This window comes from Aethalodelphis obliquidens, unplaced genomic scaffold (assembly GCF_003676395.1).
Source record: "Aethalodelphis obliquidens isolate GAN/ISIS:26980383/991018 unplaced genomic scaffold, ASM367639v1 scaffold37, whole genome shotgun sequence".
In the NCBI taxonomy this organism is placed as follows: Eukaryota; Metazoa; Chordata; class Mammalia; order Artiodactyla; family Delphinidae; genus Aethalodelphis; species Aethalodelphis obliquidens.
In genome coordinates this window covers 14,232,216-14,246,879 of record NW_020837981.1, presented here as the reverse complement: position 1 = coordinate 14,246,879, position 14,664 = coordinate 14,232,216, and the positions used below count along the sequence as shown (strand labels likewise).

The 14,664-nt window shown below is 50.0% G+C and overlaps 1 protein-coding gene across 6 annotated transcripts in view; it reads right to left on the bottom strand.

The window, feature by feature from the left end:
- LRRC20 (leucine rich repeat containing 20) overlaps positions 1–14,664 on the bottom strand; it is an 84,658-nt gene that overhangs the window by 54,522 nt on the left and 15,472 nt on the right. The gene's annotated exons all lie outside the window — the stretch shown is intronic.

Sequence of the window (14,664 nt, the reverse complement as noted above, 5' to 3'; positions counted from 1 at the left end):
GAAAGACAGTAGCTCTCTGTACTGGACTGAAGTCGAAGTTACGAGTTGGCACTTTCAGCACTCAGGCACTACTGAAGAATCATATAATGAACTCTGCTCCCCAAAGTGGGGAAAGAAAGTGCTCACGATGAAGGCCGAAGAGACATAACGCCACTCAGGTTATTTCCAAGGATCCTCAAAGCAGCTGTCTTCCAGAGGAGGTCAGCTCAGAAACGCCCGGCCCACAGCCTTGTTCCTCCCACCTGGGCTGCCCACACGCCATCCCAACTGTACACCACCCCACTCTCCCAGTCCCCAGTGCAAGCAACACATGGCCTCTGCAGTCTCACTTGCCCACTGACACAGTCACAGAAGCATGTGGCCCGGCATCTGGGGGGGTTGGGGGCTGAGAGCCCAAAATGCATCCACACCTGTTGCTTTCATTTATCTTCCACAGATAACTACTGAGGTCCTACTGTGTGCCAGGCACCGTTCCGCATTGTGCCCTGTGGCTTCCCTATGATTTTTTTGTTCTTGGGGACTCCGTCTGTTCCCTCCATCCTTTGATTGGTGTTCGGGTAGGAGTGTGCACCATGGAGCTCCTGCTCAGAACAGTCTGGCTGCCTCTGATGGCAAAGGCCCCCAAGGATTCCTACAGAGTGCCCTGCTGGGATATGATGCAAACACCCCCATCCAGGCCACGTCACCAGCCACTAACACTGCCTGTGAACTCCCATCCCAACTGGGAGGACAGGCCTGTGACCTCCGGCACAGCTCTCCATGGTCCCTGGGTCAAGGATATGGAGATCCAGGGGGCTTCCCTGGTGGTGCAGTGGTTAAGAATCCGCCTACCAGTGCATGGGTCACGGGTTCCAGCCCTTGTCCCGGAAGATCCCACATGCCGCGGAGCAACTAAGCCCCTGCGCCACAACTACTGCAGCCTGCGTGCCTAGAGCCTGTGTTCCACAGCAAAGACAAGCCACTGCAATGAGAAGCCCGCACACCATAACAAAGAGTGGCCCCCGCGCGCCGCAACTAGAGAAAGCCGGCACACAGAAATGAAGACCCAACGTAGACAATAAATAAATTAATTAATTAATTAAAAAAAAAAAAAAGAATATGGAGATCCAGGTACCCAGACCTTGCCCAGTCACCTTCCCATCTGTACAGATGGAGCAAAACACTTCATGTCCATTCCCTGGGTGGGGTGGGGATAATAATAACCATAAATAACACCACTCACTATTTCGTGTGAGCTAAGCTGTCAGAAGTATCCTCTCTGTACACATGAGAAAACTGCAAGTAAGTGACTTGCCCAAGGTCATTCAGCTAAATGTAGGGGAGTAAGATTTGGATACAGGTTAGGCTGATCAGGCAGCCAGGGGTACTAACCATTTTGCTATCCTGCCCCACTGAGTCAAGAATGTGCCCAGTTGTCTCTAGGCCAGAGAAAGTGGAGTCTCTGCTGAGCAGCTCAATGGGACACCAGGGCCTTGGCTACAAACTCCTGTAGGCCTTTCCAGTTCAGCACCTGCGATCTGGGGACAGAGGCCCCGCAGCCTTCTTCATGAGCATTTTGTCCTCAGGAACTTCTTCTCCAGGTCTAATTCAAAGGATCGGCACCTTCTATACCCACTATGCCTGTGTGTAGTAGAGAAAAGCCCCCGGGGTTGAGCCAAGTCCAACGCTCACGAGGGCAGACAGCACAACTTCCAGAAGACACAGCCAGGATGTAGCTGGGGGCCAGGTCCCACTAAGGGAGAGAGGGACCCTACCGAGGGAAGAGAAGACCCAGGCTGAAGACAGGCAAGTCATCCTCCAGGAGCCATGGGATGTCACCGAGAGTCCCATTCTCTATGGGTCCTCAGAGCTGACAGGACGGGGGCTAGTTCAGCAGTCATAAGGAAAAGGTTCCATGTGAGGAAGTAAGTGCAGCGTCATGGGGTGATCAGGCAGGGTCACCACTGAGAGGATTCCTGAACCAGATGGAGGCTGGGTGACCTCAAAGTTCTCATTCAACTAAAAAAAACAGGCATAGCTAGCATCACGAGTACTGACCATGTGCCAGGCACAGTAGCAGGCGCTGTTTATGTATTAATCATGAGTTACCCTCACAGGTGGAAAATGAGGCCTGTGTTGATAGGCCAATCGTCCAAGGTCATTTGGGGGAGATGATGGAGTGCAAAGAATCGGAATGCAAAGATTCCAGTACGGTGACCAACTTGTTTTGGTTTGCCTGGGACAATCCCAATTTTAGTACCAAAAGCCCTGCATCCTGGGGGACCCCTCCTTAGCCCCAGACAACTCAGGACAATTGGTTGCCTAGGTTCAGGCTGCACACTGATGGATAAGAGGTTACTAGAATCAGAGAGGAGAGAGGGACGGCAACCCAGGCATGGGCCATGGCATGCGCAAAAGCCCAGAGAAACTTCATTTCCTCTGAGGCTCCACCTTTGAGCCTCGGCTCCTCCTGCAATTTTCTGGAGCCTCACCAGAGAGGAAGGAATCATTTCATGCTACTTGGTGGTGCATGCACGCCCACAGACCCCATCAGGGGCTGGGGTTACTGACACAGGGTCCTCTGTCAACATCTGGATGGCAGCTGGATTCAAGTGTGCCTTTCCTCAGTGCCCCCGGCACCGACACTTGAGCTATAGTAGAGAACAGAGACCCTTGGGGGGAAGGCACTGCAATAAACACAAGGCATAATTATCCTCATAATCATAATTATTGTCACAAGAAGGCCAAACTGCACGTCCCCAAACCTCTAATTAGAATGGTACTTCGTGTTAATAAAGAAGCTCTTTAATTCAAAGTGCATGGGTCCTTAAAGGTTATCTCGTAAATTCTAACGAATGCCTAATGAAAAGTAACTGGTGGGAAAAACCAGGGCAGAAAACGCAAAATCCAAGCAGTAAACAGAATGTTCCGTGAGAAGTCAGGAGGGCTGAGTCAAGCTTGTGTTGTTCCTTAGAAACAGAACTCTGACCCCTGCTCAGTTCCCGCTGAGAGGTGGGCCTGGTGACAGGGGCCTGTGCAGGGAGCGCAGAGGATCATGGAGCCCCTGGTAACCAAGCCACAGGACCCGAGGAGAAAGTGTCGGGGACTCAGGCTGGCGGGTGTGTGGGCTCTGTGGCCTGACCAAGATGCAAGACTCCCCAGGCTGCAGGAGGAAATCTGCCACCAGTCCCACCCAGAATGTCTTGTTTTCACAAAATATCTCTTTTCACAAACGTCTTTTTTTCGTGGACTCTTTTTTTCAGGATTAGAAGGAGGCTGAAGGCCATTTAGCCCATGTTTTCCAAATTTCCCAGTAAGAAGCATCTGGAGAGGCGGGTCCTAGGCCCCTACTCCTGAGATTCTGCCTCAGTGGGTCTGGAATGGCACCAGGAAATCTGTGGGGGTTTTTTGGGGGTTTTTTTTGTTTTTTGCGGTACGCGGGCCTCTCACTGTTGTGGCCTCTCCCGTTGCGGAGCACAGGCTCTGGACGCGCAGGCTCAGTGGCCATGGCTCACGGGCCCAGCCGCTCCGCGGCATGTGGGATCCTCCCGGACCGGGGCACGAACCCGCGTCCCCCGCATCGGCAGGCGGACTCTCAACCACTGCGCCACCAGGGAAGCCCCGGAATTTGTGTTTTTTAACAAGTATTCCCAGGTGATTCTTACCCATAAGCAAACTTGGGAAATACTGAGTAATGCAGCCTCCAATCTCAGACCTGAAATTCTCTCAATGTCTCCACTGGAGGGCACAGAGTTCTTCTTGAACACCTCTGATGATGGGGAGCTCCCCTCCCCTCCACAGAATGGTTCAAACTGTTAGAGAGTTCTTTCATGAACCATATGATAACTGCTACCCTGCCACTACCTAGTGGTCCTTCTGCCCTCTTGGATCACACATAGGTATCTGCTCCCAAGTGACAATGCTTTACATATATGAGGATGAAGGACATGACAAGCTTTACTTCAGGCAAAACATCTCAGAAACCTCAATCCCCATGGTTTTAGATGCTCCCTTCAGAGAGTCTGGAACAGTCCAGCTCAGACCCTGCCCCAGACAGAACTTACTACTGTAAGTTTTTCTGTCTGTGACATATGACCACAGCCACCATTCACTGACACCAGCTGTGGGTCCAAAACTGCTCAGGGCCTCAGACCCACAATCTCTTCTGCTCCTCACAAGTACTCTGTAAGGTCAGTTCTACACTTACCCTCATTTAACAAAGGAGGAAACTGAATCACAGAGAAGATAAGAGATTGGATTGCCCAAGGTCATGTGATTTATTCAAGGTCACTCAGTTAATGAAATAATAATCAACATTTACAGAGTGCTTCCTGTGTGAAAGTCAGTGATCTCAGCATTGTCATATTAACTTTTAAATTTTTTAAATTTATTTTTAATTTTATTTATTGAGGTATAGCTGATATACAATATTTTATGTTTCAAGTGTACAACATAGTGATTCACAATTTTTAAAGGTTATATTCCATTCGTAGTTATAGCATATTGGCTATCTTCCCTGTGCTTGTGTATTTTATACATAGTAGTTTGTACCTCTTAATTCCCTACCCCTATCTTGCCCCTCCTCCCTCCCCTCTCCCCACTGGTAACCGTTAGTTTGTTTTCTATATCTGTGAGTCTGTTTTTCTGTTGTTGTTATATACATTAGTTTGTTTTATTTTTCAGATTAAGCGATATCATAAGTATTTGTCTTTCTCTGACTTATTTCACAAAGCATAATACCGCCCAAGACCATCCGTGTTATTGCAGATGGCAAAATTTCATCCTTTTTTTTTTTGTTTTTTGCGGTACGCGGGCCTCTCACTGTTGTGGCCTCTCCCGTTGCGGAGCACAGGGTCTGGAGACGCGCAGGCTCAGCGGCCGTGGCTCATGGGCCCAGCTGCTCTGCAGCATGTGGGATCTTCCTGGACCGGGGCACGAACCCACATCCCCTGCATCGGCAGGCGGACTCTCAACCACTGCGCCACCAGGGAAGCCCTCATATTAACTCTTAATCCTCACAACAGCCTCATGAGATGGGAACTATTATCACCATCTTTGCTTCTAGAGGAAGAATCTGAGACACAGACCTGTGGGCTTGTTAGTAAAGGGCATAGCTGGCCCTGAGCTTGTGCTCCTAACCACTATGTACACAGCCTCCCTACGATATGTAACTGTCACTTGGGATGGTCAGCTGCTCTGAAACAAGAGATCTTGAGTTCCAATGAGCAGACAGTCCTTCCAAGATTTACAATGAATTCCTGTGGACACTGGTATATTGCAGTTACCATGCAGCTATATTAAGGAGGTTTAGAGTTGAAAGAGCTGGTGAAAGAATTATCCAGAGCCTGGATGTGTCACTTAATTGGCTGTGGGACCTCAGGCAGGACCCTTCGGCTCTTAAGCCCTTGGTGTGCATCTCTGGTAAATGCCAAGGTTGGAGCTGATCATCTCTGAGACCCATCCTGGCTGCCACTCTGAATTCTAGCTGGTGGTTCTCAGACTTGGCGACACACTGGGCCAGTCACCCAGGGAGCTTTACAGACTCTTGATACCTGAGTCTCGTTCGCAGAGATTCTGACTTAATTAGTGTGAGTTGGGGCTTGGGAATCAGGGGTTCCCAAGCACCCCTGGTGATCCTAACATACAGCCAGGGTAGAGAACTCTGCATTATGCCGTCACCTCTCAAACTATAATGTGCCAACAGATTATCTGGGGATCCTGCTAAGATGATGCTACAGGTCTCGGGCAGGACCTGTAGCTTCTGATGCTACAGGTCTTGGGCGGGACCTGAGATCCTGCATTTCTACCAGGCAGGTCCAAGGACCACTCTCAGTGGCAAGGGGGGTCTGGGGCATCAGCATCTCCCCTGAATCTGTTGGAAATGCACATTCTCAGGCCCCACCCCAGACCTACAGAATCAGAAGCTCTGGGGGCGGGGCCCAGCCATCTGTGTTTTAACAAGCCCTCCAACTTGAGTCTGAGAATTACTGGCTTAGAGACACTAGGCCTCCACCAGCTGTGGTTTCTTGGCCCTGACTGATGGTGATGATGGTGACAGTAATGACAGCAACTCACATTAACTAAGTGCTGGCTGGTCCATGCCTGTGCAGGGGCTTTAAGTTTGCTCACTCGAGGAAAGTCATTTTGCCCTGGGTGCCTCCCGATTCCCCTCAGACTGGGCTATTTCAAGACAGAGCCACCGTCTCTTCGTTCTTCTCTCTTGCTTGTTCATGTTTCCGGCTCCGAAAGAGTCACAGGTGACCATCGGTGTGGAAGCAGCTGGGCTGGGCTCAGGAGGCCCATGTTTTCATCCCGGTCCCTCTGCTATTAGCTGTGGGGTCTCAGGGAAACAACCTCTCCAGGGGCCTTGACTCCTCTTCTGTAAATGAGGGTTTAGACCATGGTGCTTGTGGGGGTCTCAACCAGGCTGGACATTCTGTGACTCCGTGATTCTACTGAGCAAAGAGCTCTGGCCAGTGCTCCTGTCAAAGAGGAGAGGCTGCAAGCTGCAGCCAAGGGTTCTAGAATTGTCTGTGCCTTAGAACATGCTGGAACACGCAGTATAATGGGGGGATCTGCAGCTCAGGGAAGTTGGTCACCCAGGTCCACGAGTAGAGAGCTGGGATTTGAACCAAGAGTAACCCAACTCTGATGCCCATGGTCTTTCTACGACCCTACATCAGTCTACACCACACTATGCTCCCTCCTCCTACTACCGTCAGAGGATAGTCGTAAAAAAAGGTGATATAATAATAGCTTACCCTTGTATGGGGCTTCCTATGTGCCTGAGACTTTCTTAAATATTTGACACACTTTATCTAATTTAATCTTCACAACAACCCCATGAAGTAGGTAGTATTACGTTCATTCCCATCTTATCATTGTAGAAACACAGGCTTAGTAGGTTAATAGAAGAACTGTGATTTGAACCCAGGCGGTCTACCCTGAGAGAGCTCAGTTTAGCAAAACAACATGTGGGATTGTGCAAGGGCCTCAGATCAGAGGCCCTGGGTGGGATGAGACTCTTATTCAGGTGCCTGGTATAGAGAAAATAGATTCTTCTGGAACATGAAAATGAAAACTTAGGCATGGGCCTGCTGGGAAGAGCCAGGACCCCTTCCAGAAGATCAAACTCCCAGCACCTCCATGTATATTCAAGGGCTAGGGGTTGGGAGCTGGCATCCTGGCGTAAGAAGCCAAAGGGCTGCCGTTTTCTGAAATGCTGTTTGATCTCCAAAGCTGGGATGTGTGGGGTGCAGACGGCAAGCGAAACAAGTCATCAAGGACTGGTGTCAACGCACCAGTGCACACAATTAGGCTGGATTCTGTTATCTGCACACAGTGTTTATAGAGCTAACTAGCTCTAGAAGGTTTAAGGGGAAAAATAGAGCCCTGGCCTGCCTCCTGGAAAATCCCCTTCCCCAGAGACAACTGCTTTGGGGATTTTTGGGGATTTTGCTGGTGTTTAACTCCCAGTTTCTAGAGCAGCCTTGTCCTGGCCTTTCCCCATCTGTCTCATGCCACCTGGGGAGGAAAGGTCACAGGATGAGCTCACCGAGCACAGCAGAAGTCCAGAAAGTTCCACCACAACAGCAGTTATACTGGGCCCTGGCGGGGAGTTAGAGAAGGGCAGAAAGGTGCTCAGGAAAGGGGAAATGTGCATGGCATCTTCTGGGAACATGGCGAGACCACTGAACGTGGCCATGGTTTTGGGGGTGTTATTTCTTCTACTACCTACCTTATAGATCTCTGTATTGTATGATATTTTTACAAGCGCTTACTACTTCTTACAAATATCCTCAGTTTAAAGAAAGTAACATCCCTAACGTCCAGCTATCCATGGGGAACAGGCCAAGGAGGCTGGTCAGTGGACATCCATCCTGATGGTTACATGGGGAATGCGGTAAAAAATCCCACCAGGGCCAAGCCCAGAGGGGCTACTGCAGAGCACAGCCGACAGCCCAACAACAAATGCTGCACACGTGAGACTCTGGAACTCAGAGGTGCTTTCTCCGTGACCTACTGCAGAAGTCCCAGCCTCTCTGGGAAATGATGGAACTGCAGAGTGTCTGCCTCCGCAAACAAAGCGGAGCTTCTGGCCCCCGGCCAGTGGCCATCACACCCAACAGTCAGGATGTGCTCTAACCACACAAGAACAGCCAGAGACCTAAAAAAGGAAGAGGCACCTACAGTGTGGGCCTGAGAGCACTCTCTTCCTCCAGATCCAAACTGAGGCTTTTCTTGGGCCGGGGCTTTCTTGCTATGGGATGTCAGGGAAGTCACTTAACTCCAGCCTCAGTTTCCCCCTCCATAAAAAGAGAACAAGAATTCACGCAAGGGGCTTCCCTGGTGGTGCAGTGGTTGAGAGTCCGCCTGCCGATGCAGGGCACACGGGTTCGTGCCCCGGTCCGGGAAGATCCCACATGCCGCGGAACGGCTGGGCCCATGAGCCACGGCCGCTGAGCCTGCGCGTCCGGAGCCTGTGCTCCGCAACGGGAGAGGCCACAACAGTGAGAGGCCCACGTACGGGGAAAAAAAAAAAAAAAAAAAAGAATTCACGCAAAATCCTCTACATGCATGTTCATAGCAGCATCATTTGCAACAGCCAAAAGTAGAAATAGCTCAAATGTGTATCAGCTGAGGAATGGATAAGCAAAATGTGGTAGCTCCATACACTGGAATATCACTCGGCCATAAGAAGGAATGAAGTACTGATACAACATGGACGAACCTCAAAAACATTATGCTAAGTGAAAGAAGCCAACCACAAGAGGCCACACACTGGATGATTCCCTTTATATAAAGTGTCTAGAATAAGCAAATCCATAGAGACAAAAGGAGAATGGTGGTTGCCAGGGGCTGGGGGAGATTTGAGAAATCTGGAGTAATTGCTTAGTGGTACAGGGTTCCTTTTTGGGGTGATGAAAATGTTCTAAAATTGATCGTGGTGATGGTTACACAATCTTGTAAATATACAAAAAGCCACAGAATGTTACACTTTAAAATGGTGAATTTTATGGGATGTGAATTATTTCTCAACTTAAAAAAAAATGAGGACAAGATGATCTAACTAACAGGGCTATTCTGAGCATGAAATAAAAGGTCTACAAGGGGCCAAGCACAGCATGGCAGACAGTGTGTACTCAGTAACTAAGAGATGCTGTTATGAGGATGAAAACACATTGTTTTGATGCGAGAATTCATTACAAGGATGTGCTTTAGCTCCGTTGCTCCTTGAAGGACGAAGAAGACCCCTGGCAGTCACGTATTCCAACAACATCACAACAAGGAGACAACCATATGTGTGTGTTATTGTGGGATGTGGGACTTGGCAAAACAATCCCTGCTTCTTCCCGGCAAGCCAGCCAATCACTTAAAAAAAATAAAATCCTGTATTTAATTAAAACCAAAATTTAATCCCATACAGAATACAACCAAGTGACGCACAGTCACTGATTTGAGATATTAAATTACTTCATTCAATCAATGACTCATCACTAATACGCAGAACAAAAGGGAACAGAAACGGTGGCCACACTGATGCCGAAAGCGTGGCCACCATCAGCTCTGAGGCGGTCACAGCCGGTCTGAGCAGAGGCCACAAGCTGAGCCAGGTCTTGGAGAGGCCCAGGCAGGCTCTGAGGTCTTCTACAGCGATAACCACAGCCAACGCTGACTGAGCATCATCTCATTTAATCCTGACAACAACCTCTGAGGAAGGGCAGTAGTGTCAGTCCCCTTTTGCAGATAAGGAAACTAAGGCCCGGAGAGGTTAAGAACGTGCTCAAGGTCACATAGTAAGTGAAGATGGGAAGGAGCTTGGCTTGGCTTCCCATTCTCTCAAGGATGTTGCCCTGCAGAGCCAGTCTGGAGACCTGGATTCTGATCTGCTGCTGCTCTTAACTCATCAAGTGACCTCGGGCAGGTCACTCTTGGACCTTAACCTCCTCATGCATAAAACACAGAGACTGAACTTAGCCCACCTCTCTCCAAGTGTGGAACTCACAAATCTGGCAACAAAAGACCAGATTTCTCAAATTGTAATGTGCCCGTGAATTACATGGAGATTTTGTTAGGATGCAGGTTTTTTTGTTGTTTTTTTAAAATTTTATTTATTTATTTTGGCTGCACCAGGTCTTAGTTGTGGCAGGGGGGATCTTTGTTGTGGCATGCGGGATCTTTAGTTGTGGCACACGGACTTCTTAGTTGCAGCATGTGGACTCAGTTGCAGCATGCATGCGGGATCTAGTTCCTGGACCAGGGATCAAACCCGGGCTCCCTGCATTGGGAGCGTGGAGTCTTAACCACTGGACCACCGAGGAAGTCCCAGGATGCAGGTTCTGATTCAGCAGATCTGGGATGGGGCCTAAGCATCTGCATTTCTAACAAGCCCCCCAGGGATGCTGATGCTGCTGGTCCTTGGACCACACTTCGAGAGGGTCTTAGATGGTGCTCACTGTACAAATAACAATCAGCCACACGGTGAGAAAGTCCCATTTCAAATTCTCAGTCCTCTAGTCCTTGCTTTACCCCCTCTTTAATGGGAAGCAGATTCAAGCCTAACCTAAGATTTCATAACCGTGTTCTGTTTTCATCTTTGTTTTTATAGTTATCAACTATTAATGAAAAACTATGTTGATTTTCCATTTACAGTAATGATATAAAGTTCTTTTAAATTGTATCTATGCTAAATTTATTTAAAGAAAAATGTTAAGTAATAATAATCATAGTTAATACTCATAGCACTGAGCATACGCTGGCCACCATTCTAAACATTTATGGGCATTACCCAATTTTCATCCTCACAACTCTAGAAAGTAAGGACCTTTTAGACATAAGAAAATGGAGATTTAACTCAGATCAGACTTAACTTGATCAGAGAGATCAAGTAACTTGCCCAGGGTCACACAGCTAATGAGTGGCTGAGCCAGGCTTCAAACCAGGGCAGCCTGACTTGAGAGTCAATCACGTTACTCCACCTGTGACTGGGAGTACACCTGGCCCTCTGACATGGCCCAAACCGTGAACATCACATGCACATGGTTAAAGGGAGGCAAACACTTGTTCCTTGCAGGCAGGGACAGTGTCCTTTCACCTCTCATCCTCCCCAACACCCCCAGTGCCCGGCACAATGCCTGGCCCACAGGAGGAGCCAGTGCATGTCCCAGAATATATTTCCCCGGTCTAACTTGCTGGGCAGAGGAGACCTGACAGTACTCTCGCCATAGCAGAAGCCCACGTGTGCATGTGGGCTTCTCCAGGGGTGACGAGGTGCCAGATGACTCAGCGAGCCCGGAGCCGGCTTCTGAGCAGGGCAGAAGGTAAGGGGGGCTGCAGCTGACAGCTGGGGAGACTGTACTTACTGAACAAAGGCAGCGCCCGGGCACGAAAGAGCTGCAGTTACTGACTGGATTTTTACAATGCCTTTTCTCCTCCTCAAACAATCACTCAGACTTGAAATAATAAGGAATTCTGCCCTGTAAGGCATGCTTTCTCAGAGGAGTAAGTGGGCTTCCTGAGGTCACAGCTGAAGAACTGAATGGATCCAGGAAGTGGCAGCAAACGTCTCCAAGCAGCACGTGGGCTCAGCATCTGACCCAGCCAAACACCAGGGCCTGGTCGCCGGCTGCACACCTCACCGCAGCCACCCACCTGCCAGTCCTCGAGCTCACTCATCACCCAGGTGTGGCTCATGCCTTTCCCACGGTCTAGAATGCCCTTCCCTCTCCGCTCTGCCCCTAGAGCTCCTCCTGCCATCCCAGCCCACCTCCCCCAGGAAGGGCGTCCCAACCACTTCACCTTCAGCCTCAGACACCTGCCTTCGTGCTTGTGCTGGACCATCTTCCCCCAACTGGTAAGTATCCGCAGACTTGCCTACAGGATCCGTGAGCGATGAACCTGACCAGAGGAGCACGTGCCCTCCTGCTGACTACCCCTCAGGCCCAGCACAGAGCTGGGCAAACACTTCTGCACGTAACCATACCCCTCACCCCTGGGAAGCTTTGCTTTGGGATCCCCCTCTATAAAATGGGTGTTCAAATGCCCTTTCGGGGAATGAAGAAAGGAATGAGCTAATATCTGTTTAGGGTTTGAACTCATGGCAAGAACCCTGCTGTCTGTGGCAAAGATGTGATTAATATGGTTTTACTGTTACCTAAAAGACATCAGCTTAACAACCCTGAAATCCACCTTGACAATGACCATGGCCGCTTCTTCACTGAGGAATCTCTCCACACCCTGCCCCACCCTTCCATACCCATCACCTGAATACCTCTCTCCATTCAAGAATGGACTCTCCATGCCACACAGAATGAACCCACTCTCTGCAGCCCAGCAATCCCGCCAAGGGATCCGGGTCCGACCTCCCTTTTTAGGTATCCTGCTTGCGACTCTGCTCCCACCTTCTGGTCGAGCCAGACTACTCATTGTTCCCTTTATTTCCCTTTATTTTCCCACCTCTGTTTTTGCTGGTGCCGTTCCCATTAAGTAGAACGTGCCCCTTATCCTCAACATCCTCTCCCGGCAACACCATGTTACAAGGTCTTGTCTAAAGACCACCTCTCCAAGAAGCCTTTGCTCAAGTCCTCAACTGATGGAACTGCTCCCGCGCTTAAGCTCCCGGTGTGTGTTTGCCGCCTCTATCAGGGCGCCTCGCCCGTTTGTCTTTCATGAGAATGACTAATGTGTTTGTCTCACTCTTCCTGGCAGGGCGGAGAGCTCCTTGAGGGCAAGGATTAGGTCCCAATGAAGCGGGTGGCCTGTTGCAGAGGGTGAGGGAGGCCAAGAGACTCGAGTTTAAATTCCAGCGCAAGATTTGCTGGCTGTGAGAAGCCGGGTAAACCACTACAGCTCTCAGAGCCTCGGTTTCCCCTTCTGTAAGCAACATGAAAACACCACCCGTCCAGAGCTGTTGAGAAAATCAGACGCAATCATTCATATGACAAAGATTTCCTGAGTACCCAGCACACGGTAGCACAGTCCAAGGGTACAGTGATGAACAGGACAGAGTCCCTGGCCTCGAGGAGCTTACACGCCAGCCTGGGGAGAAGAGTAGTAAATACAGACGCAAATACCTGAAAGAATGTCAGGCAATGACACTGCTCTCCAAAACATAAAACAGTGTAATGGGGAGCAGGTAACTGAGGCAGGGGCAAGGGCAGCAACCCTCACTAGGGCTTCTCGGAGGAAGTGGCATTTAGCTGAGACAAGAATAAAAAAGAAGGTGCAGGGCATGCAAAGATCTGGGCAAAGCACGATCCAGGCAGCAATACCAGCAAGTGCACGGCCTAATGGGACACCTGCCGGAGCTCAATAATCAGCTCCCTCCTCCTCCTCTCCCCTCCCGGTCCTCTGCAGAGCCTGACCCAGACAGACGGGGCACACGGTGAATACACGTTTGCTGACATGAACTCGACAGAATAAGGAATCCCAGCGATACACTGGAGCATGACAAAAATATACATCTTAGCAAAACACAGTCAACCACGATGAGGCAGATGCCAATTAAGCAGCTCTTAATTCAACCTCATCTTTAATGATAACGACCTTTGGCAGCACCTGTCTCTGAATAAACTACAATTTCCTAACGTCTAAAGGTGAGCACAGATCACTCATTTCAGCCTGGGTCACCACACTTACCGCTCGGGGTGTGTCGGGGCTCCATTCCAGAATGACTGGCTTTGCCAGGCCCCTGCATCACCTCCCTCCATCCCCAGCTGCCTTGCCAGCCAGAGCCATGTTTGCATTTCTGGAAGCATTTGATTTTAATAACTTCCTCAGCCTTGCTGATTTTAATAACCTCAAGGCTAACACTCTCATACTTGGGTGACACAAGCTTTTTTTTTTTTTTTTTTTTTTTTGCGGTACGCGGGCCTCTCACTGTTGTGGCCTCTCCCGTCGTGGAGCACAGGCTCCGGACGCGCAGGCTCAGCGGCCATGGCTCACGGGCCCAGCCACCCCGCGGCATGTGGGATCTTCCCGGACCAGGGCACGAACCCATGTCCCCTGCATCGGCAGGCGGACTCTCAACCACTGCGCCACCAGGGAAGCCCGACACAAGCTTTTGATGCCACCAAATTATCTATTTGGTTATCTCTCTGAGGCAGAACATTTTTGTTCTTCCACCAACATACATTTTTTAAAGCTGCATAATTATCCACGTGGTTTCAGAGAAGATTTCTCTTTGCCTTCAAAACAATGCTTCTTCAGTGCCAGTGACACAGGGCAGCCTGGCAGCCTATTTAACCACCTGCTTCTTGGGATGTCTGCTGGTCTGTGCTGGTGGGAGGCGTGAAGGATGCACTGGGGCTGTCAGGGAGCCCAGAACTAGGGCCCCTCTGGGGCAGCAGCACTTCTGCAGACATCTTCATTTCTAGCTGGCTATGCCCATATTTCCCGGCTATGTGCTTATTCAGGGGTGTCCCTTGGGGACCCCAAATCATCAGAATCTCCTTATCCACCCAAACGGCCCAGGCCTCCCTAGTTTACATGGTGACCAGGTTTCAAACTGTATGCCGCCCACAGCCAATCGGCTGCCCAGCCCCTCCCGCAGCCTCTCTTTCCTCTCATCCTCCTCCCACTGGTCTGACTCAGGACAAGGCCACACCAGCACAGGCCCGGCGCATGGAAGGTGCCTCTTCCCTGCTATCCTTTCCATGGTCTCACATCCATCCCGTGCCCGGCGGT